Here is a 22,782-nt window from a genome sequence, read left to right as displayed (position 1 = left end):
ATTTACACTTACATCAGAAAGAATAAAATATCTAGGAATAAGTTTAACCAAGGAGATGAAAGACCTGTAAACTGAAAACTATAAGACATTAATGAAAGAAGACAGAAATAAATGGAAAGATATTCAGTGCTCATGAATTGAAAGAATATTGTTAAAATGTCCATACTACTGAAAGCCATCTATATATTCAATGCAATCCCTATCAAAGTTTCAATGGCATTTCTCACAGAAATAGAACAATCCTAAAATGTGTATGGAATGACAAAAGACCCCAAATAGCCAAAGCAAACTACTGAATGGTAGACAATATCTGCAAATCATACATCTGATAAAGGGCTAATATCCAAAATATATAAAGAAATCATAGAACTCAGCAAAACAACAAACAATCTGATTAAAAAAATGGGCAAAGGAATTGAATAGACATTTTTCCAAAGAAGACATACAGATGGGCAACAGGCACATGAAAAGATGCTCGATATTACCAATCAACAGGAAAATGATAATCCAAACAGCAATGAGATATCACCTCACACCTGTTAGAATGGCTATTCTCAAAAAGACAAGAAATAACAAATGTTGGCAAGGATGTGGAGCAAAGGGAATACTTGTGCACTGTTGGTGGGAATGTAAATTGGTGCAGCCATTATGAAACACAGTAGGGAGGTTCTTCAAAAAATTAAAAATACAACTGCCATAGATCCAGCAATTCCACTTCTGGGTATTTATCTGAAGAAAACAAAAACACTAACTTGAAAAGATATATACACCTCCATGTTCATTGTAGGATTATTTACAATAGCCAAGACATGGAAACAACCTAAGTGTCCACCAATGGATGAATGGATAAAGAAAATGTGGTATATATATATATGTACACTGGAATATTATTCATTCATAAAAAAGAATGAAATCTTGCCATTTGAGACAACACAGATGGGCCTTGAGGGCATTATACTAAGTGAAATAAGACACAGAAAGACAAATATTATATGATCTCACTTAGATATGGCATCTAAAAAAAAGAAAAAAACGAGCTCATACATACCAGAGAAGAGACTGGTGGTGGCCAGCAGTGTGCGTGTGTGTGTGTGTGTGTGTGTGTGGGGTGTGAAATGGATGAGGGGAGTCAAAAGGTACAAATTTCTAGTTACAAATAAGTCATGTGGTTGTAATGTACACCACGGTGACTATAGTTAATAATACTGTATTGCATATTTGAAAGTTGCTAAGAGAGTAGGTCTTAAAAAACAGAAAGAAAATAGAACGGTCAGACAGGCCTTATTGAGGAGGTAAAACTTAGGAAAATGTTTGAAGAAGGCAAAGGAACTATCAATATAGTCAAAAGAATGCATTTCAGGCTCAGAAGGCAATTCTGGAACATATTAAGAAATGTTAACATCATCAGATAAACTATAATCTCCCAAGATAACTATTTTGGAGGATTTAACACTCATTTGGATGGCATGATAAATTTGTTTTAAAGTCAAAACATTTTACTTAGCCATACTTTGTATACTGTACATCTGTTTTTTTGTAGAGTAGACACTCATAGGAAATATGTAATACAGAAGTGTATCAATAAAGAAATCCGTAGAATCTATATTGATAACAAAGCTTTTCCCCTTTAACATATTAGTGCATTTATTATTTGTTTTTCTTTTAAATGCCACAATTTAATGCACAATTAAATGCCACAATTAAAGAATCCTGAAATGCTGAAATATATTCATATTAAAATTACCATCAAAAGTCTGCCACATTATTTGCCTTTGTAATGGTTAGTTTTCTGCATCAACATGGATAGGCTATAGTATAGTTACTCAGTTAAACACTAATCTAGGAGTTGCTGTGATGGTATTTTATAGACGTTTTTTATAGACGTTAACATCCAGAATCTGTTGACTTTAAGTAAAAGAGGTTATCTTATACAATTTGGATGAGCCTCGTCCAATCAGTTCAAAGGATGTAAGAACAAAGCCGAGATTTCCCGGAAGAAATTCTGCCTCTAGACTGAAGCATCAGTTCATGTCTGAGAGTTTCTGCCTGTTGGTTGGCCCTGAAAATTTCATACTTGCCAGCCCATGATTGTGTAAGCCAATTCCTTGAAATGAATCTCTTTACACACACACACACACACACACACACACACATACTCATAACATATATATCCCTTAGTAATTCTGTTTCTCTGGAGAACTCTGATTGACATAGTCCTCTCAGACTACATTAGAAGCTACTTAATGAAAGGCACCATGTCTTATTGTGATTCCTGCATCCAATATAGTTCATAGCATGGTGCTTTATTGAAAGAATAAATAAAATCACAGAAAAGCATTTTAATTCCATAGGTAGGTGGCAGCTAATTTTGCTACTGAAGCAGAAGAAAATACCACATAAACATTTATAAATTTTATACAATGAAATCAACAGAGAAGAAGGAAAACAACAATGAGAAAAATATAGCCAAGTTCTTATATCTAATATATACAAAGAAATTGTAAAAACATAAAACCATTATAATTTCTCTGTACAAGAAAATCTAAACTTACTGAGAATTCTGAGTGTTTAAAATAATATCATAATACAGAAAAGCAAGTCAAGTGCTTTATGTGATTACTTTATTTACTACTTACAACAACCTGAGATAGGTAATACTCATATCCCCATTTTACAGATGAGGAAACCAAAGCAGAGACACTGAGGAACAAAACTAGGTATTCAGTGATGGAGCTCTTACGAGGCCATAAGGACCCAGGCAACTGGAGTGCTAAACATGGAGGATACAATACCAAAAACAAAAAGGCAACTAAAAAGGGTTCAATCTTGTTCAATCCTGATAAAGAAATTCAAACCAAAACAACTTTGCAGTTCAACTTTACATTTTAGCAATGAAAAAAAAAAAGAAAAATGTTAAAAGCTATTAAGGCTTTGGAGAAAAAGATACGATCTGTATTGGTCATGGTAATATAAAATACTTTAATTTTTAAGAAGTTAGTGTAGCTAGTCATTAAAAATTTCAGATGCTATGGGTCTAGCTGTGGCCGAGTGGTTAAGTTCGCACACTACACTTTGTCAGTGCAGGGTTTTGCCAGTTCAGTTTCTGGGCATGGACCTAGCACCACTTATCAAGCCATGCTGAGGTGGTGTCCCACATGCCACAACTAGAAGCACTCACAACTAAAATATACAACTATGCACTGGGGGACTTTGAGGAGAAGAATGAAAAATAAAAGATAAATAAAATAAAAAATAAAATAAAATCTTTAAAAACAAATTCAGATGCTATGGCATAGTAATTCTACTCCAAAGAATAGAGTCTATGGAAATAATAACAATAAAATATAAGTTTTTACTAAAATACACGCAATAGTAAAATGCTGTAAGTAAGTAAATGTTCAAGAACAGAAGAATGAAGAGCATGATGGTTTATTAATAGAATACATAGCCATTAAAATGATGACTATGGAAAAGCATTCTCAAATGATGACATATGGAATGCTCTATGCAAGACGCATACTCTATGATCTTCTTGGAGAGCATCACACATATTAGCATATTGAAGGCTTTCCTGTAGGAAAGAAACTTCCTTTGCTGTTCAATATTTTCCAGACTTATTTGAAAACAGAACCCTTTCTGTATCAGCTACTTATCGCTGCACAATAACAACACTTACATTGTTTACAAGTTTAGGCAGAGTTTAGCAGGGATAACTTGTCTCTGCTCCGTTTGGTGCCATCTGGGGCAGCTCAAAGACCTGGCACTGAATCATCTGAGACTTGCTCAATCATGCCTGGTGTGGTGGTGGCCTCTCATGTGGCCTGGGCTTCCTGGGTTTGGGGTTCTAAGGGTGAGCATCCCAAGACAGACAGAGCCAAGCAGAACAGTAGTATTTTTCAAGATTAAGCTTCTGAAGCTACCTAGTGTCACTTCCACTGCATTGCACTCATCGAGGCAGCCAAATTTCAGGGAGAAGGAAACAGATTCTACCTCTGGATCAGAGAGTGGGAAGGTTCTGGAAGAGCATGTTGGATCAGAAATATTTCTGTGTCCAGTTTTGGCAAATATAATTTGCCATATATTTTTTCAAGTAATAACTATTAATTTCCCAAGTTTGGTAAATGTTAATGGAGGAACATTAAAAGCTATAATATGTATATATTATCTATGTAAAATATATACATATATATTTTTCCACACACACACTACTTGGCCTAAAGAAAAATACCTGTTGTTTGACACAGTAAAATAGTCCCAATCACTGTGAATGAATTAGGCAATTTCCATTCAAATTCATACGAAATAACAATGGGAATCAGGGCTGTCTTCAGCTCACAGATTTCCCATTGACCACTTGGGCTACAAGATTGTCCATATCCTTGTGTTTCTCAAGAGACACCAAATTTCTGAGGTACTGTCTTATTGATATTAGTGATGAAAAAAATCTTAATTCAACTTAGAAGAAATCTATACAAATGGAGACATATCTATTTTGGTGAACATAACTCTTGGTAACAAGATTTATCCAAGGGGATTGATTCTTTTAATAGCAATGCCTTCTGGAATTTTATTTCTTATGAAAGACTTTTTCAGAATATTTCCCTCATGTAGGTATAGGTACTAAATAAAGGAAAGAGAGAATATTTTTTAATGGTGGCACAAAAACATATTCAAATAGGTCTAATTACCTTTACAAGACATGACAGATTAAGACAATATAAATGAAACCAAAGTGGAAAGATCTAATGTCTACGAAAGTTTAAAACTTAGTGAGAACGAAAAATTACACATCCTTTCTCAAGAAGCTCCTGGAGGACTTGCTCCACAAAAATGAGAGTGCAAGATTTAAAAAAAAAAAAAGGTTTAAGAGTCAGGAGTTTCAACATAGGAGAGAAAAAGGGTATCCTATGAAAGAAGAGGGATCCCAGAATGACACCTGTGCTACCAGACTGCAGCCAGGCCACACTGTAATAATGTGACTCAGTTAAGTTGAGGGCTGGAGTGATGACAGCATCATGGTGGAATGAGTTTTCCCAGTAATCTTTCCCCTTCAATATACAAGGAAAAGGACATTCATACTCCAACAGAGGACATCCAAACACAACACAAAAAATGTCAGTGAGACCCACGCAGCCATACAACTGAGGGCGGAGAGGCTAGAGCCCCCCTTGGAGGAGGTGGAACGAGGTAAGAGAAAACTTCTCTCCCACCCCTAAAGACTGTGATCAGGGACCACGGGTGGCCTCTGAGAGGAAGGAATGGGGAAGGGGATGTTCATTTGCGGGAACATCAAAGACTCCTGAGAGCCCTTGCAACCTAGAGAGAAGCCCTCTACTAGGGTGAAAGCTTTTGCGGGGGGCGGGGGTGACCTTATCAAGCCAACACCCCAGGAGAGCAGATAGCAAGAGCAGAGGGAAAAAACCCTAAGAGCACATGGGAGAAAGTGCTCCTCCCCCCACCTGCTCAGTGCCGCTCCAGGCCCTGGGATTTCAGCCGAAGGCAGAGGGCTCAGAATATGTGGCTCTTGACCCCTACCCAGTGGCAACAGGTGGTAACTATGACCAAATAACACCAGGATGTGAAAAAACAGAGCCACTCTCTCTAGCAATATCAAACACATTAGATCTCCAGACCAGAGAGAAAATGACAAGTACCCAGAAATCAGTCCTAAGGATGCAGAAATATGTAATCTAAATGACAACCAATTCAAAACAGTTATCATCAAAAAACTCAATGAGGTAAAATAGAATGTAGAGAAACAATTTAATGAGTTCAGGAGCTACTTCACAAAACAGATTGAAACTATAAAGAAGAATCAATCAGAAATGTTAGACAGAAAGACATAATGGAAGAAATAAAACAAAATATGGATTCCCTGAATGCTTGAGTGGACACCATACAGGAGCATATCAGCATAATTGAAGATAGATAGGTTGAAATGCTCCAGATAGAGGAGGAGAGAGAACTAAGACTAAATAAAGAAAGTCTCTGAGAAATACCTGACTCAATGAGGAAATGCAACATAAGAATTATAGGTATTCCAGAAGGAGAAGAGAAGAATGGAGTAGAAAGCTTGCTCAAAGAAATAATAGCAGAGAACTCCCCAAACCTAGGGAAGGAAATCCATGTGGAAGAGGCTGCCAGATCTCCTGAATATGTCAATGTAAAAAGATTTACTGCAAAGCATATAGTAGTGAAACTGGTAAAACTGAATGACAAAGAAAAACACTAAGGGCAGCGAGGCAGAAGAAAATAACCTACAAAGGAACCCCCATCAGGCTTTCAGCAGATTCCTCTGCAGAAACCTTACAGGCTAGCAGAGAGTGGAATGATATATTCAAATATTTGCAAGACAAAAACTTTCAGCCAAGAATACTCTATCCAGCAAAAATATCCTTCAGATATGATGGAGAAATAAAAACTTTCCCAGACAAACATAAGCTAAGGGAGCTCATAGCCATGAGACACCCCCCCCCCCCGCCCCCGGGCAATAAATCCTCAAGAAGGCCCTGAAAAAAAAAAACAAACAGACAGAGAAAGGGGTTACAAAGTGTGGAGTAAGGAGATCAATAGGTAGCCCAAATCAGAGCAGGATGGCAAATACTCAAGTACAGCATTAAAGACCAAGGGAAGGAAAACACCGAAAACAAAGATAATCTTGTCATTTTAACCACAAACTCACAACACAAGATGAAATAAGATGTGAGAAAAACAACTTAGGAGGGGAAGAGGAAAGAGACTGAATTGGTTTAGTCTAAGGAAATTAGAGGCCATCAGAAAAGGGACTATCTTACCCACGAGATTTTGAATACAAACCTCAGGGTAATTACTAAACAAAAAAGCAGAACAGAGACACAAATAACAAATAAGGAGAAAACAAAGAAACATAAGATAAAAAACTACATAACTCAACAAGCTGAGGGTTGTCATAATTCTCCACTGGCTATTTGGATGGTTTTTTCTCTCTTTCTCTCTCTTTTTCATTTCTTGATCAGTCTAGCAAGAGGTTTATCAATCTTATTGATATTTTCAAGGAACCATCTTTTGCTTTCATTGATTTTGTCTACCATTTGATGTTTCCTAATTTACTGATTTCTGGTTTTACATTATTTCATTATTTCTAGTTACTTTGGGTTTAATTTGCTTTTCTTTTTCTTAAAATTATCAATTTCACTCTAAGCACTGCTTTAACTACATTCTACAAATTTTAATATGTTGTGTTTTCATTATCATTTAGTTAAAGATATTTTCTAATTTTCCTTATGATTTTTTCTTGACTCATAGGTTATTTAGAAGTGTGGTGCTTAATTTCCAAATAATTGGGAATTGTTCATGCTTTTTTTGGTTACTCATTTGTAACTCAGTTCTTTCTGTTTTTTTTTTTTTCCAGAGAACAAAGTCTGGATGATTTCAATCCTCAAAAATTTACTGAGACTTGTTTTATGGCCCAGCACATGGTGTATCATGGTAAATGTTCTATGCATAGTGGAAAGAATGTATATTCTGCTGTTACTGAGTATACGTTCTATAAAAGTCAATTAAGTCAGGTGGGTTTTTACTGTTCAAGGTTTCTATATTACTTACTGATTTCTGTTTACTTGTTATGACAATTGTTGAGACAGGAAGGTCGAGACGGGAAGGTTGAAACATCTAACTAATAACTGTGAATTTGTCTATTTCTCCTTTCAACTCTATCAGTTTTTGCTTCATTTATTTTTAAGATCTATTGTTTATTATCATTTAGGACAGTATGCCCTCTTGATGAACTACATTTATCATTTTAAAATTTCCTCTTTATCTCTGGCAAAGATGTCCAGATGTCTACTCTGTCTAATATTAACTTAGCCACTTTAACTTTCTGATAACATGCATTTGCATGGTACATGTAACTTTTTTTTTTTTTTAAAGATTGGCACCTGAGCTTTCATTTGTTGCCTATTTGCTTCTTCTTTTACTTCTTCTCCTTCTCCCCAAAGCACCCCAGTAGATAGTTGTATATTCTAGTTGTAGGTCCTTCTGATTGTGCTATGTGGGATGCTGCCTCAGCATGGCTTGATGAGTGGTGCCACATCCGAGCCCTGGATCCAAACCAGGAAAACCATGGGCCACCGAAGCGGAGCATGTGAACTTAACCACTTGGCCACAGGACCGCCCTGGTACATTTTACTTTTAACCTACCTGTGTCTTGATATTTAAAAGGCACTTCCTCTATCAAGTACACCAGGGGTTGGCAAACTATGGTCCAAGGACCAGGTGGTTTCTTTGTAAAGTTTTATTGGAACACAGACATACTTACTTGTTTACATTTTGTCTATCGCTGTTTTTCTAGCTACACCAGCAGAATTGAGTAGTATAACAGAAACTGCATGGCCCTCAAGCCTAAAATATTTACTATCTGGCCCTTTGATAAAAAGTTTGCCAATCCTTGTAGTATAGAATTGTTTACTGGGTTTTTATTGGTCTAACAAAACGTACCAATTCATTGGAGTGTTTAGAAAATTTACATTTAACATAATTATCATGTAATTGGATATAAATCTGTCATCTTGCTATTTATTTTCTATTTGAACCATCTCTTCTTTCATCCTCTGTTCCTGCCTTCTTCTGAACTAATTCAGTTTTTTAGTATTCCACTTTATCTCCTCTATGAACTTATTAGCTATATCTCTATTTTATATCTTTAGTGGTTATTCTGGGGTTTAGACATGCATTTTTAACTTATTACAGACTACCTTTACAAACCAGCACACCACATCTTGAATAATGTAAGAATATTATGAAATTATACTTCCATTTCTCTCTCCCATTTTTTGCAATCTTGTCATACATTTTACTACTACAAACACTATAACCTTCACAATATTTGCTCTTATTTTTTATTACTGTTTTTGATTTAAACAATCAATTGTCTTTTAAAAAATTTAAATGAGAAAAAATCAGTCTTTTATATTTACCCATATATTTCCCACTTCTGGGGCTCTTTGTTCCTTTGTGTGGACTATATTTCATCTAATGTTTTTCTTTTGCCCCAAGACTTCACTTAGCACTTCTTGTAACACAAGTCTGCTGGCAATGAACTCTTTCACCTGCTTTGTGGTGATTTTGTCTGAAAACATCATTATTTTATATGCTTTTTGCTGTATATAGAATTTTAAGTTTATAGCTTTCTTCTTTCAGTGCTGATCTCATTCCAATGTTTTCTGATTCTCATTGTTTCTGATGAGAAGTCAGCAAATAATTATCTTTGGGGTTCTTTTGTATGTAATGTGGCTTTTGTTCTGGGCTTCTATGATTTTTTCTTTATCATTAGTTTTCTGACATGATGTGTCGGTGTGGTTTTCTTTCTTGTTTGGAGTTAGTTGAGCTTCTTGGAATCAGGAGTTTATAGTTTTCATCAAATATGGAAAAATTTTCGCCATTATTTCTTCAAATATTTCTTCCTCCTGGAACTCCAATTACACATTTTTTAGACCACACGGTAGTAGGACAATGAGGTGTTATTCATTTTTTTTCAGTTGTCTTACTCTCTGCTTTGGTTTGGATAATTTCTTAAGTCCACTTATCATCTTATCTGCAGTATTAATGCATTGCTAAACATATCCAGTGGATATTTCATTTCACATATGGCAAATTCTATATTTTCTACACACATTATTTTAATGTTTTTCTTTAAATCCTTGAATATGTGCACAATCAGCTGTTTTAAAGTCTTTGCTAATTATATCATCACTATCATTTCCGGGTCTGTTTCTATTAACTATCTTTTCTTGGCTTGGGGTCACATGTTCTGAAGACTCTTATGGTTTTGTTAAGTATCCAGAATTAGTTGTCTTCCCATCTGGTTCTGTATATCTATGCTCAATTTGGATAAGAACTCATAGGGAAAAAAAACAGGTGACTGACTTTTCCCAAACCTCAATAGCAAAATAATCTGCTATTTAATAATCATAAGTCTCTATTTTAATTTGAGCCTCTTTTCTTCATCACCGCATTAGATTTTCTTTATTCCCTTGAGGGCAATTTGATTTTGGTAATGTTCAGGGCCCTGTAAAGTATTTCCTCCATGATATTGCAATCTACCCTCTTGTTGACAAACCTCATGGGAGAATTGTGACTGTTTCCATTTTCTTTCCTTCTACTCATTTTTCATCCTCCCTGACTTTCTCTATAGTACTATACTGAAACTAAACCAATGATCTAACTGCCAGCTCCAATCATCCTTTCCCATTCCTAATATTCTATGTGCCATATGTATGGGGATACATGATCAAGTAGGCACTAGATGTTCTTCATGAGGATGTTAGAGCTGAAGACAAAGAAGATAATTAGTTTCAAAATTACTTTAATAGAGGTATGGAAATAATGCGAAATATCAACATGTAAGGGCTATGTATGAAAGCCCAGAGAGGTCAAGGAAGCCTTCTAAATAAGTATAATCACTGTGATGTCCAGTATACCTTACACCTCCAAGAAAAACATATCTGACCATTCAGATGAATTAGTTTACTTATTCTGATAAAGCAACAAAAATTATATAAGCCAATAATTTTTCCTTGATTTCAAACTTTCAGACAAAAATTACGTGAACAAATAGAGAAGAAAAATGCAAACTAAATGCTTGGCATATCCAATCTCCCACATTCTAGCTGACTGCTTTTGCCTTATTAAAATAGGTATTTGTTTGTTCATTAATTTGGAGTACAAAAACAATACACGCTTACTGTAGAAATTTAGTAAAGTACAAAAAAGAACAGCAAAAATATTCACCCATCATTTTATACTAAAAGATAATCTATTACATTTTGGTGCACGTGTGTGTGGACATTCATTTTTTTTTTTTAAACAAAAATGAACAGTGCATTATCTCAGAATAATTTATTCTATGAATATACATCATTTAATTAACTCGTATTGTTGGACATTTAAATTGTTTTCACACATCATGATAAAATAATTCTTTTTTTTTTTGAGCAAGATTAGCCCTGAGCTAACATCTGCTGCCAATCCTCCTTTTTTTGCTGAGGAAGATTGGCCCTGAGCTAACATCTGTGCCCATCTTCCTCTACTTTATATGTGGAATGCCTGCCACAGCATGGCTTGATAAACGGTGTGAAGGTCTGCACCTGGGCTCTAAACCGGCAAACCTTGGGCTGCTGAAGTAGAGCACACAAACTTAACTGATATATCACTGGGTCAGCCACAAAATAATTCTTGATAATACACTTAAGAGAAATCACAAGAAATGTGATCTCTGGGTCAAAGAGTACACACAATGTAATGCTTTTGTTAGAGTTTCCTCCAGAAAAATAATACCAAGCTGTTGGACTAGACAAACTACTGGGTCCCTCTCCAAAGATCAACTCTAGCAGGAACTGCAGAGAAAAAAAGCCAGAAAATAAGAAAACTTGAAGCTGAGTAGTGGAGAGGACTGGTCTGAACTGGTGAATGTGCTTGGGTCTTGGAACCTGAGGTTCTAGGGCAGAGGCAGCCTGTAAGCTGTAGAAGACAAAACAGAAAATGAACTATTGAAGTTCTGCTTTTGATTGTTCCCTGGTATTGCCCTGAAACAAAAAATGACTGCGCCCATATCTGTCGGGACTCAGACTACTGTACAAATGCCCTCGGAAGTAAAGAGAGTACTTATAGACAGCTGAGAAAAACAGGTGGGAACTAACTAATCTTGGGCAGTCATTTCCCTGCCCTTTTCTATCAGATCAAGAGTTGGTGAATTACAATCACCAGCTTTGGATGCTTCTTCTCCCTGGTGGGATGGGGAGTTGGGGGAGGGGGGGTGGATGGTAAAGCACAGAGTTGAGGTATCATTTTGGTCACTTGATAAATCAGTAACTGTGATTTCTTAGGTGGCCTGGGGGTTTTCTACCTACCTCCCATCCTCTGAATTCACTGCAAATGACAGGGACTGGGTGCTGGCCTGTCCCATATGTAATGCCAGATAGAGTAGCCAATATCCCCAGGGAAAATGATCTTACAGGTCAAAATATCAAGACATTTTGAGTAGCTCAACTACTTCCAAAGAAAAACAACATACTGGCATACAGATTCTACGAAAAGCAGAAATGCTAGATCTGATGGTCCAAGAATTTAAAATTAGCCTAATAACCATACTAAAAGAGATAAGAGAACATATTAGCAATATGTAATAAAAACAAGAAAACAAAGAAACAAGTAGAAATATTATAAAAAATATAATATTTGAAACATAGAGATTGGATAAAGAATAGAATTAAAATGAGGAATAAATTAATGAATTTGAAGACCAGTTTGAGGAAATCTTCAAAACTAAGAAAAGGACAAAGAAAAAGAAAATATAAAAGAAAGGCTAAGAGATTGTCAGTGCTACATCTGAATAACAAGGACATAGAGAGAAAAATAAAAATATAAAGAAAGAAGTATTTGAAGAAATCATGGAGATAACAGGAAAAAAAAATCACGGATTTCCAAAGTATTGAAGGAAACCTAAAACCTAGAGTTTTATATACAGATATGCAGTCATTCAAACATTTCAAGCATACAAGGCCTCAGAAAACAGTTGTCAATGAAACAGCCGAAAGAGAAACAAATTCAAAAAATGTTTAAAAGATGTATAAAGCAATGCTTATCAAATATCTTGGTAAAGTTTGTTGTATTTATTAAAAACAGTTAAGAGTGAAGAAGAAGAGAAAATCTGACTACAATAGTTTAGAATTTAAAGTAGATGATAGCAACATAGGGAGTTGGGAAAGGAAGGGATACAAAGGGATGCCAGAGTGTACAAGAATCTTTTTAGGGGAGATGTATAAATAGAGGTTTTTTTTTTTTTAAGAAAGAAAGGATTAAAAAGAAATAAAAATACACAGTCAAAGTGTGTGAGAAAAACTGAAATAAGATGCCAGAAACATATTCAAATATATCAAAAATTATAATAATATTATGTGCTTATTGACAATTTTGTTGTTGTTGTTAGGTCTTTCAAGTTCTTAATTATAATCTCTACTCCTTTTTTGTGTTGTAAGTGAAAATACTTTTAATCTTTCTTCTGATAATACATGTACTAAAGTTCCAAACTCTGGAGATAAAGTGAAAATCTTCCAGAGCTAACTACTATTTGGTATCTACTGCAGAGGACATTAGACTAGATGATTGCCTATTTTTTTCCCAACACTTATCTTCCCCGAACATAATACCTTACTTATTCTATTGTCAAAATACTTAGCTTTTACATGACCTTGACGCATGTAACCAGAAATATGGTAATAGTTTTAAAGGATTTAAGGAAGTCAACTCAGGGCATTATTAACCAAAGTTTCTGGTTATAGGAAAGTAGAAAACTATTGGAGTACAGGATTAATTTAGGTTGTGGCAGTGGGAGCTTAAGTGAAGCAAGACTGGGCAGATCAAAGCCCACTGGTCAGGGTTAGGACATTGAGTCCCTGGTCAGTTCGAAAGGAGAGTGAACACTATATGGCTGAGTTAGATGAAAACACCAAGATTGTCTAGACATTTCCTAACTCAAAGGAAACTGGGTCTGGGCGATACCTGTAGGTGGGGAGAGCATCAGGTGTCATCAGTACACATGGTCGGGGGGGAAGGAGGGGCCTGAAGAACCTGAGGAAAACACCCGAATAGATTAAAAAGCATTAAAGACATAAATAGCCTAAAAAAAACTCTCACAAAAATCCTCAGAACCAGATAGTTTTACATGAGTTTTAATGCATGCTAAAGAAACAGTAAATTCTTATAAAGTTGTTCTAGAAAATAGAAAAAGAGCAAAAGCTGCCCATCTCATTTCATAAGGCTAATGTAATCTTAACTGCAAAATCAGAAAAGGAAAATGAAAAGAAAATCATAGCACATTTCACTTAAGAATATAGAGTCTAAAATCCTAAATAAAATATTTGCTAAACAAATACAATAATACACCAGGATCAAGTAGAGTGTAAACTAAGAATGCAGAGATGGCTTAACATTAGAAATTCTATCCATATAATTCACAACATTAATATACCACAGGATATCACATGATTATTTTAACAGATACACAAAAACCATTTTATAGGATTCGATGGCTATTTATTATAAGAATACGTAGCAAGCTAGAAATAGAAGAACCTTTCTTAATCTGGTAAACATTATACATTAAAAACTTTCAGCAAACATTATACTTAAGTGAAAAACTAGATGCACCTTCTTTAGGATTCAGTATAAGATGAGGATGCCCACTGTTACCACTACTGTTAAACATAATTCCAGAGGAACTGATCACAGGTATTGGAAAGACGAAAGAAGTAAAAGTAGAAGGATGAGAAGGGCAGCAATAAAACTGTCATTATTTGTAGCTGATATATGACCATCTATCTTGAAAAAAGAACAACCCATTAAGAATAAGAGAGTTAAGCACTGTTGTTAGAACCAAGATCAAGTTTCAAAAAATCAGTAGCATTTCTGTTCACCTGCATCAAGACATCAAGAAAATATTTTTAACTGAATACTTAAAATATAGATGTGTACTTAAAGAACATCATGCACAAAATTAAAAAGTTGAAAGAATGGGAGTAGATTTTTCTTTAATATCTAAAACTGACAGGAAATGAACATCTAAAGCATACAATAAACTTTTAAAAAAACATTAATCAGGAGACAGATTTTATTATGAAAAATAAAGAGCATGAAGAAGCAATTTCAGAAGAGGGAAGCCAAAAAGCCAACAAGAATATGAAGAAATACTCAAACCCATTAATAATAAGAGGAATTCAAATTAAAACAATGAGCTATAAAATTACACACGTTAGACTGAAAATATCAGAAAGCTAGATAGATAATGTCAAGGGTTGGCAGGGATAAGGGAGTTACTGCTGGCGAAAGTACAGACCAAAGTATTTATTTGATAGACTATCTGGCAGGACTTGGTCAAATATATATATTTAAACATCTATCCTATTACTCAGCAATTCTACTCCTGGATATATATCCCAAAGAAGTCCTTGCAATGTTCCATGATAGGACAAGTATGAGAATGTTCACCATGGCATTGTTTATTGTGACAGAAAGTTGGAAGCAATCTGGGTGGCAATCACTGGGAAACATGGATAGTTAAAACAGGGAGCTACAAACCATGGAATACTATGTAGCAGTTAGAAGCAATGTAAACACAACAGCATAAATAAATGATAAAAACACAAAGTTAATAAAATAAAATAGTAAGAAACACAATGAGATACATAGTACAATACCATTTACGCATATTAAAATTTCATGTACATGAATATAAATGGAGGAAGAGGCAGGGTAGAAAAACAGTTAAGACAAGCTCAACCATGAGATAACTGTTGAAGCTGAGAGATGGGCACATACTATTACTCTCCTTTTCTTTTTTATCTATTTGAAAATTTTCATTTAAAATCTTTAAGAAATACATATATATAAAACAATACTCATATTATGAAAATACAAACAAAAGAGGAGAGTACAGTAGATATTATTTTAGACTATCATATTAGAATGGTTTCCTATGGGTCTCACTCAGGAGCATGGGAGTGGAAATGAGAATAAAAGAAAATACATAAATAAATAAAATAAGTGCTTTGCATGGACCAGTGATGACAGTGTGCCATGAGCTGAGGAGTGTGATTAACTCTATTCTCTGTGCAAAAGGTCCAAAGAAAAAAAGGAATGCCTTATTATTTTTTAATCAGAAGGATCTGTTTTACACTGTGGAAAGGAAGAAACTGTAAAAATAATTTTCTAATTATTATAATTCAGAAAACGATTAAATAGCTGTTCCAAGTAACTAACTCATCACGTAGAAATGGATTAGAAATAAGTAATATCATTTATATTTTCAAGAGAAGTTATTTCTGACAATAATATTCATCACAGAAAACTAGCAAAATCACTAAGCTGCTAACCACAAATTAAGGAGAAAAAATAGACTCTAAGTACTTTCACTCTAAAAGAATAAAGAAAAATAGAACAAAGGAAAAACATTCCCTTAACAGAGGCGGTAAACTGTTTTATTTAGTTCACACAGTGGAAAAAGTGGATTTTTTTCACAGCAAAATTTTATGCTGATAACAAAAATAAAGACTTTTCAAAATTTGTATGTCTGGTTTCTTTTGAAAAAAATTCATAAGATCTGATTTTATTGGTCTTGTATTCCAACTTAGAAAGGACTCTAGAGCCTTTCACAAGTCACATACTCTCCAAGGTTCCATTGTACCCACCTGACATGCAACATTATTTAAAGTACCTTTTTTCCATTTTGTACCCCTTGTATGTCACTCAAAATTTTACCAAAACGTATTTATAAATTTCCTTAGTAATGTAAGTATGTAAGCAATCATGGCAGGCATGAACAAAATATGCTAAATGAAAGGATATGGTAGGTCAAGACAAATCTTTGGAGACTCCAGAAATAGTGAAAAGAGATTTGGTATTCAGAGATAATACTACGAGTACAATACACTATAACTGGGTTTTCTGGAGTGGTTAAAGAACAAGTTCTTAACATATTTAAGGATTGATTAATGAATACCTTAAAAACAAAGTACAGTGGATAGTGGTTTTTGTTGAACCAGTTTTTTTAAGTTTACTGACTACATTGTGCTCACAGTTTTGATGTAAGACACTGCATTTCTTCTACATTCTTAATTGGTTTGCACTCTTCCACAACAATATATCAATATTATCAACTGCCCATTATAAATGAAATTTGATACATCCTGTCAAGATAGTGTTAGGGCATAAAAATTTGTGTCTGAATACGAATGATTGTGGTTGCAAGGTTGCTTAGCTAGGGCTGGGGATAAAAAGTAAGCAAGTTTAGCAACTCAAATTGCAATCTGGCAACTTCAACCATTTAAATGAGATTATTTACGAGGCTATAGTTATTACTTACCTGGAGTGTCTATCTTTTAAAGATCTTGTCTGTAAACCATATAACCTTCAATATCTACTTCCCACATGCAGAAACTGATATCCTCAATAAGCATCTAAAAGAGAAACAAGAAAATAACATGAATTTGAGGTTATAAACATTGTTTCATTTATTTTAAATATAAAAGCAGATACTGAAATTCTCTATGACTTTCTTTGATAAGTTTGGGCAAAGAGGTATGTATCAACGGGTATATTTTACGTAAATAAACCGTAATGAGATTTTCCAAACAACACACCAACTGGAAGAAAGTATTTGCAAATCATATATCCAAAAAGGGTTAGTCTCCATAATATATAAGAACTCACAGAACTCAACTTCAGAAAAACAAACAACCCAATCAAAGAGGGCAGAGGATATAAACAGACATTTTTCCAAAGAAGATATACAGATAGCCAACAGGCACATAAAAGGATGCTTCACATAATCATCAGGGAAATGCAAATCAAAACTACACTTAGATATCATCTTACACCTGTTAGAATGGCTATAATCACTTAGACAAAAAATAACAAATGTTGGAGAGGTTGTGGAGAAAAGGGAACCCTCATCCACTGCTGGTGGGGATATAAACTGGTGCAGCCACTATGGAAAACAGTATGGGGATTTCTCAAAAAATTTAAAAAAGAAATACCATATGACCCAGCTATCACACTACTGGGTGTTTATCCAAAGAACTTGAAATCAAGAATATAAAGAAACTTATGCACCCCTATGTTCATTGCAGCAGCATTATTCACAATAGCCAAGATGTGGAAGCAACCCAAGTGCCCATCGACTGATGATTGGATAAAGATGATATGGTATATATATACAATGGGATACTATTCAGCCATAAAAAAAGACAAAATCATCCCATTCACAACCACATGGATGGAGCTAGAGGACATTATGTTAAGAGAAATAAGCCAGGCAGAGAAAGATGAACACCGTGTGATTTCACTCATATGTAGAATATAAACAAACTTATGGACAGAGAGAACAATTTAGTGGTTACCAGGAGGAAGGGAAATGGAGGGTGGGAACAAGAAGTGAAGGGGCACATTTACATGGCGTCTGAAATTTCTATAGCACTAATTTTATCTGGCTACCTAGTTTCTATAAACATTTTTAAGAAATACAATTCTAAACACATTGATTCTGATGTCCTACATGAACATAACCCCATTGGAGAAAATATTTTCCTCGTTCAAAATGGATAATTACAAAAATATAGTCTTCATTACATTTGAGTTGCCCATAAAAAGCCAAAATCATAGAAAACAACTAGTTAAATATCCTGTCCTCATGAAAAGGTCAAAATTTTATTTCCCTTATCACTTAAATTGCTCAATCAGTACTTTACACCAACCTAGTGAAGCTTAGCAGAAGCCTTTAAGAGAAATTGCCGCTAATAGAGAATTGGGACTATCTAGAGAAAATGTTCTTTGCTGAAAGAATTTGATCCTGATTTTGTTTGATTTTTTAAATCAGCCAGAGACAAGCAGTTAGGGAAACAGGATTTAGATGCTATAGTGGTTTTGAGTACTATGGATTCCCAAGCCAAACATCAATATTTTGGATTAGCAATGTCATTGTTTCTTTTGGTCATTAATGTAGATCCCTGTTTATTAGTTGCAGCTGCACAATAAAAACACTTGGGACACTTTTAAATATATTCAGACAGTTTATTCATTATATATTCTGATTTAACTGGTATGACTTGGGGCAAGGGCCTAGGCATTTTTTAAAAGCGTTAAGGAAGAATATCTGTTCTTCAAGTTAAGAAGCAATCTCAATGCAACTATTTAGCTTAGTTTCTACAGATTAACGAATAAGACAATAACTTCAAAAAAATACTGTCTACAGATGTCCATGAAAACTACTGTGATACTTGCTAATCTGACTGTTAAATATTTAAAATGACTTCAAAGCTTCTATGACACAAACACACACAAACCTACCTCAACAACTATGTAATATTTTAAGTTACGTGGATCCAAGCATGACATAAATGGTGGCTGCAGTGAATCTCATACTATAACGCACTTAAGGACCAAAGGTACTACTGTAAAATGTGGACTCCCGGGTGCCATGCCCAGAGATTCTGATTCAGAAGAACTAGGCTAAGGCCACTGATTCTCTACTTTTACAGACATCTCTGGTGATTACAATGCAAAAGCTCTACAGTTCCTGTGAAGCAGTGCTCTAAGTATTTCTCAACCCTGACTACCTCTAGACCTTCATTATTAGCACTTATAAAAATACTTAAGTTTTATTCTAAGATTCCATTTCTAATCTTAAGAAACAATCCCGAGAACCACTAGGCAAGAAATAGCTTTATACATAAATAGGATTTCAGCAATAAATCAATGTAGATAAGCTAATATGATGTTTATAGATTATATATTTTGTAAGCTTTGCTATCCTCCTAAGTAAACTGTGTAGGTAATCAATAAAATACTTGTGGCAAAAAAGAGAAAACTAGGTTATATTCTATAATGAAAATTTAACCTGAAACCTGATATGTAACTAGAAACATGACCTCAATGTCTTACAATTAAAAATTTTTTGTCCCCAACTTAGCAGGGGGTGGGGGCGGGTTGGGGAAAGCTCTTTTAGCATCATTTGCTGTTTAAACACAAAGCCAAAATTTTTTAAAGAAAAAGTCTTGAATCATTTCCCTCAAGAACACACACACACTAACATAACTTACTAAAAATAACAGTAAGAAAGAGGCTGTTAACATTTTAGATTTGAAAATTCTTATAAACAGGTCTGGAAATACTTCTCAATAAAAATAATATATTACACACACATACTCTTTAGATTCTTCCTGAAAAAGAAAAGTTTAATAAACAGAGGTAAATATCTGAGTCTCTGTTATACATAATAAAGATGGCGATCTCAATAACTACTAAACTTTTAAAGAAAACTATACTTATTTTCTCTCATCTACCTAGTTTGGAAGTGCTCCCAATAAAGTATTCTTTCTACATGCATGTGCTGCTAAAGACTTCAGGTTTTTGTATTAAGTCAAGATCAATCTTCAGTTTATGACTATAGTTGATTTTCTTTTACCAGGCCTAGTGCTGCTTCACAGCTGGTAAATAGTCATGGACTTCCTAAACGTCTTCACAAACGGAGCTATTCCACCCGCAAGATAGACTGCCCATCTGCCTCTGTGGTTTACACCTATGAAATGAAGTCCCAAGGTCTTTTTGCAAACCTCTTGTTCTTCTACTACCTGACCCCAGCTGCCTTTCTCTCTTATCTCTTGGTCAACTAAAACTTAGCTCAAATACTGCTTCTTCATTGAAGGAAATTTCCATCAACTTGACACTAAAAGCTCTTTCTCTTCTGATTTCCTATAGTAATTATCGCAAATTACTTAGCTAATCAGGCTAATCAGGCACTCATTTATGGTCCCTTTCTTCTATCTTTTGCTACTATTTAAGATTTGGCATGTTTGTTTTATTTCCTCAACTAGATTATAATTTCTCAGCAAGCCCTAGCCTGAAAGCACTTAATAAATATATGATGGTTTTATTTGTTGGTTTTTCTAGTAATTAAATATAGTACTTTACAGTGATTGGATAAGGCACCTAGCTTTCTCTTTGGTATACTTTACTACTATGAATGATTTAAAAATTGTAATCTCCCTATGCTGCATGAACTGTCCCATCTGTTCTGAGGACTACTGCACCTAACTCTCTTTTCTTTTTTTTTTTTTAAAGATTTTATTTTTTTCCTTTTTCTCCCCAAAGCCCCCCAGTACATAGTTGTATATTCTTCATTGTGGGTCCTTCTAGTTGTGGCATGTGGGATGCTGCCTCAGCGTGGGCTGATGAGCAGTGCCGTGTCCGCGCCCAGGATTCGAACCAACGAAACACTGGGCCGCCTGCAGCGGAGCGCGCGAACTTAACCACTCAGCCATGGGGCCAGCCCCAGCACCTAACTCTCTTAATGCCTCATAATCCAGGTAATTTTGGTTAACAGAGAGTAACAGCATAATAATTACCATTATTAGTAACTGAATTAACAAGAATGAAAATATTTTTCAATAAATTAGACTATATTTAAATATACTTAACATAGAAGTCATACGGAACATGGTTCAATGTTTCCTTAGGAAAACGACATATTTTAATAAGAACCAATAACTCTGTAAATCACATAATACTCTATATCCTTTTAAATATACTGGTAAGAGCTAACGTTGATTGATTTCTAAATTCTAAGTAGCATAATTTAATCCTCACAACAATCCTAAGAAGTGCTATTATCATCTACATCTTACAGCTAAGGAAATTGAACAGAGAGATTAATTTGTCCAAAGTTTCACGGCTAATAACTGGCAGAGCTGGGTTTCAAACTCATGCAGTTGATAATCACAGTATTTCTTGAAGGCCCCATCCAGTAGCTGGGAAGCCTTACCTCCAGTAAGCTCTGGAATCTCCAGTAGCTCTGGAAGCCTTATCTGATATATTTTCACGTCAATTTCCGCCTTACACTCTCCACCCTTTTCCAAGGTTTATCAGGTTTCCCACTGAAAGGAGAATGCCATGGTGGTTCACTTTCAACTCTTCTTCCTCATAAAAGAGGATTTCTATGTCCTCATTTAGCTGCATATACTTTCTATTATTTCTGTGTAATTTACATAATAAAGCTTCTGTGATGCTAAGGGTTTATCCTAAAAATCTCACTCTTGCTTCTGAATGTAATGTTCTATAACCCTAATCTAATTAAGATCCATTAAGTATGGTTCAATACAGGGATATTAAATTTACGGTTTTAACTCATTATTTTTTTACAAAAAACTATGCCTTATTAAAATATTACTGCACTTCCAATTTTAAAATATAGCAGTTTTTATAGAAAAAAAAAACAGGCTTTCTACGTCTCTGAGCTATGGGACTAGATCCAAACCTACACTTTTACAGGTGATTGCTTTCATAGCATTAGAGTATGCAATTTCATAGCCCTCAAGATCCCACTCATTCTGATCTGAGAAGTGACTTTTAAAAACTCTAATTCACAAATTTCACATGTGGCTGAATGAACAGATCATAGCAAGAGGTTATAGAATAAGATAAAACCTCACAAGTGTTTTATTTCAACACAAACATTCAAAGAATTAAAAATATTATTATCCAATGTTTCCTTTTTTAAAGTTTCCAAATTTCTTCAGTATAACAGAGCTCTGATCATGCAATCCATGGAAGATTTGTTTTCTCAACTGCTTTTATCACAGAGAATAACCTTGGCCTGAGCATATTCAAGCCATTGCTTAGTAACAGAATCATCATTAGGTTTATTCAGATCACTCATTTGGTGGCCCTTGCCTAACTTTTATTTATGGTTTCAATGCAACTACTCTAGTTTTGCAGTAAAAGTGTAAGAATTCTTTATTGGGCATGCCCATGTCACTTTCAAGAAGAAAGACTACAGGTAATTCTAAATTCTGTCCACCAAATTAAGCCTAGTCTTTAGCTCCCTTGCAACCTGTCCAGATGAAGCCAGATGATCTGTACGAAACTATATTTAAAGTCCAAAGCAATTGAAGTTCTCTCTTTTGATAACAGCCAGCCTATTCAACAGATTAATAGAAGAGTACATATTTTCATTAGAAAAGGAAAAGAAGCAATCACCTAATCTTCAACAAAGGAAGTAAGAACATAGAACGGAGAAAGGAAAGTCTCTTCAATAAATGGGCTTGGGAAAACTGGACAGCTATATGCAAAAGAATGAGAGCAGACCATTATCTTGCACCATACACAAAAATTAACTCAAAATGGATTAAAGACTTGAGTGTAGAAAGTGAAACCATAAAGATCCTAGAAGAAAATATAGGCACTACACTCTTTGAC

The 22,782-nt window shown here is 34.8% G+C and overlaps 1 protein-coding gene across 25 annotated transcripts in view; it reads right to left on the bottom strand.

Annotated features, from left to right (window-relative positions):
- The window catches only part of MBD5 (methyl-CpG binding domain protein 5), a 423,339-nt gene that overhangs the window by 241,644 nt on the left and 158,913 nt on the right, over positions 1–22,782 (bottom strand). For 20 of the 25 annotated variants that reach the window (XR_011528341.1, XR_011528342.1, XM_070579652.1 and 17 more), the window contains one exon: positions 16,895–16,988. The gene's annotated coding sequence lies outside the window, so the exon portion shown is untranslated. Of the gene's footprint in view, positions 1–13,536; positions 13,606–16,894; positions 16,989–22,782 lie in introns of all 25 variants that reach the window. The other 5 variants (XM_070579639.1, XM_070579654.1, XM_070579637.1 and 2 more) reach the window with 1 other exon arrangement.

The sequence above is a fragment of the Equus przewalskii genome, chromosome 17 (assembly GCF_037783145.1).
Source record: "Equus przewalskii isolate Varuska chromosome 17, EquPr2, whole genome shotgun sequence".
Taxonomy (NCBI): domain Eukaryota; kingdom Metazoa; phylum Chordata; class Mammalia; order Perissodactyla; family Equidae; genus Equus; species Equus przewalskii.
The sequence above is the reverse complement of the archived record's forward strand: the minus strand, read 5'-3'. Positions and strand labels throughout refer to the sequence as shown.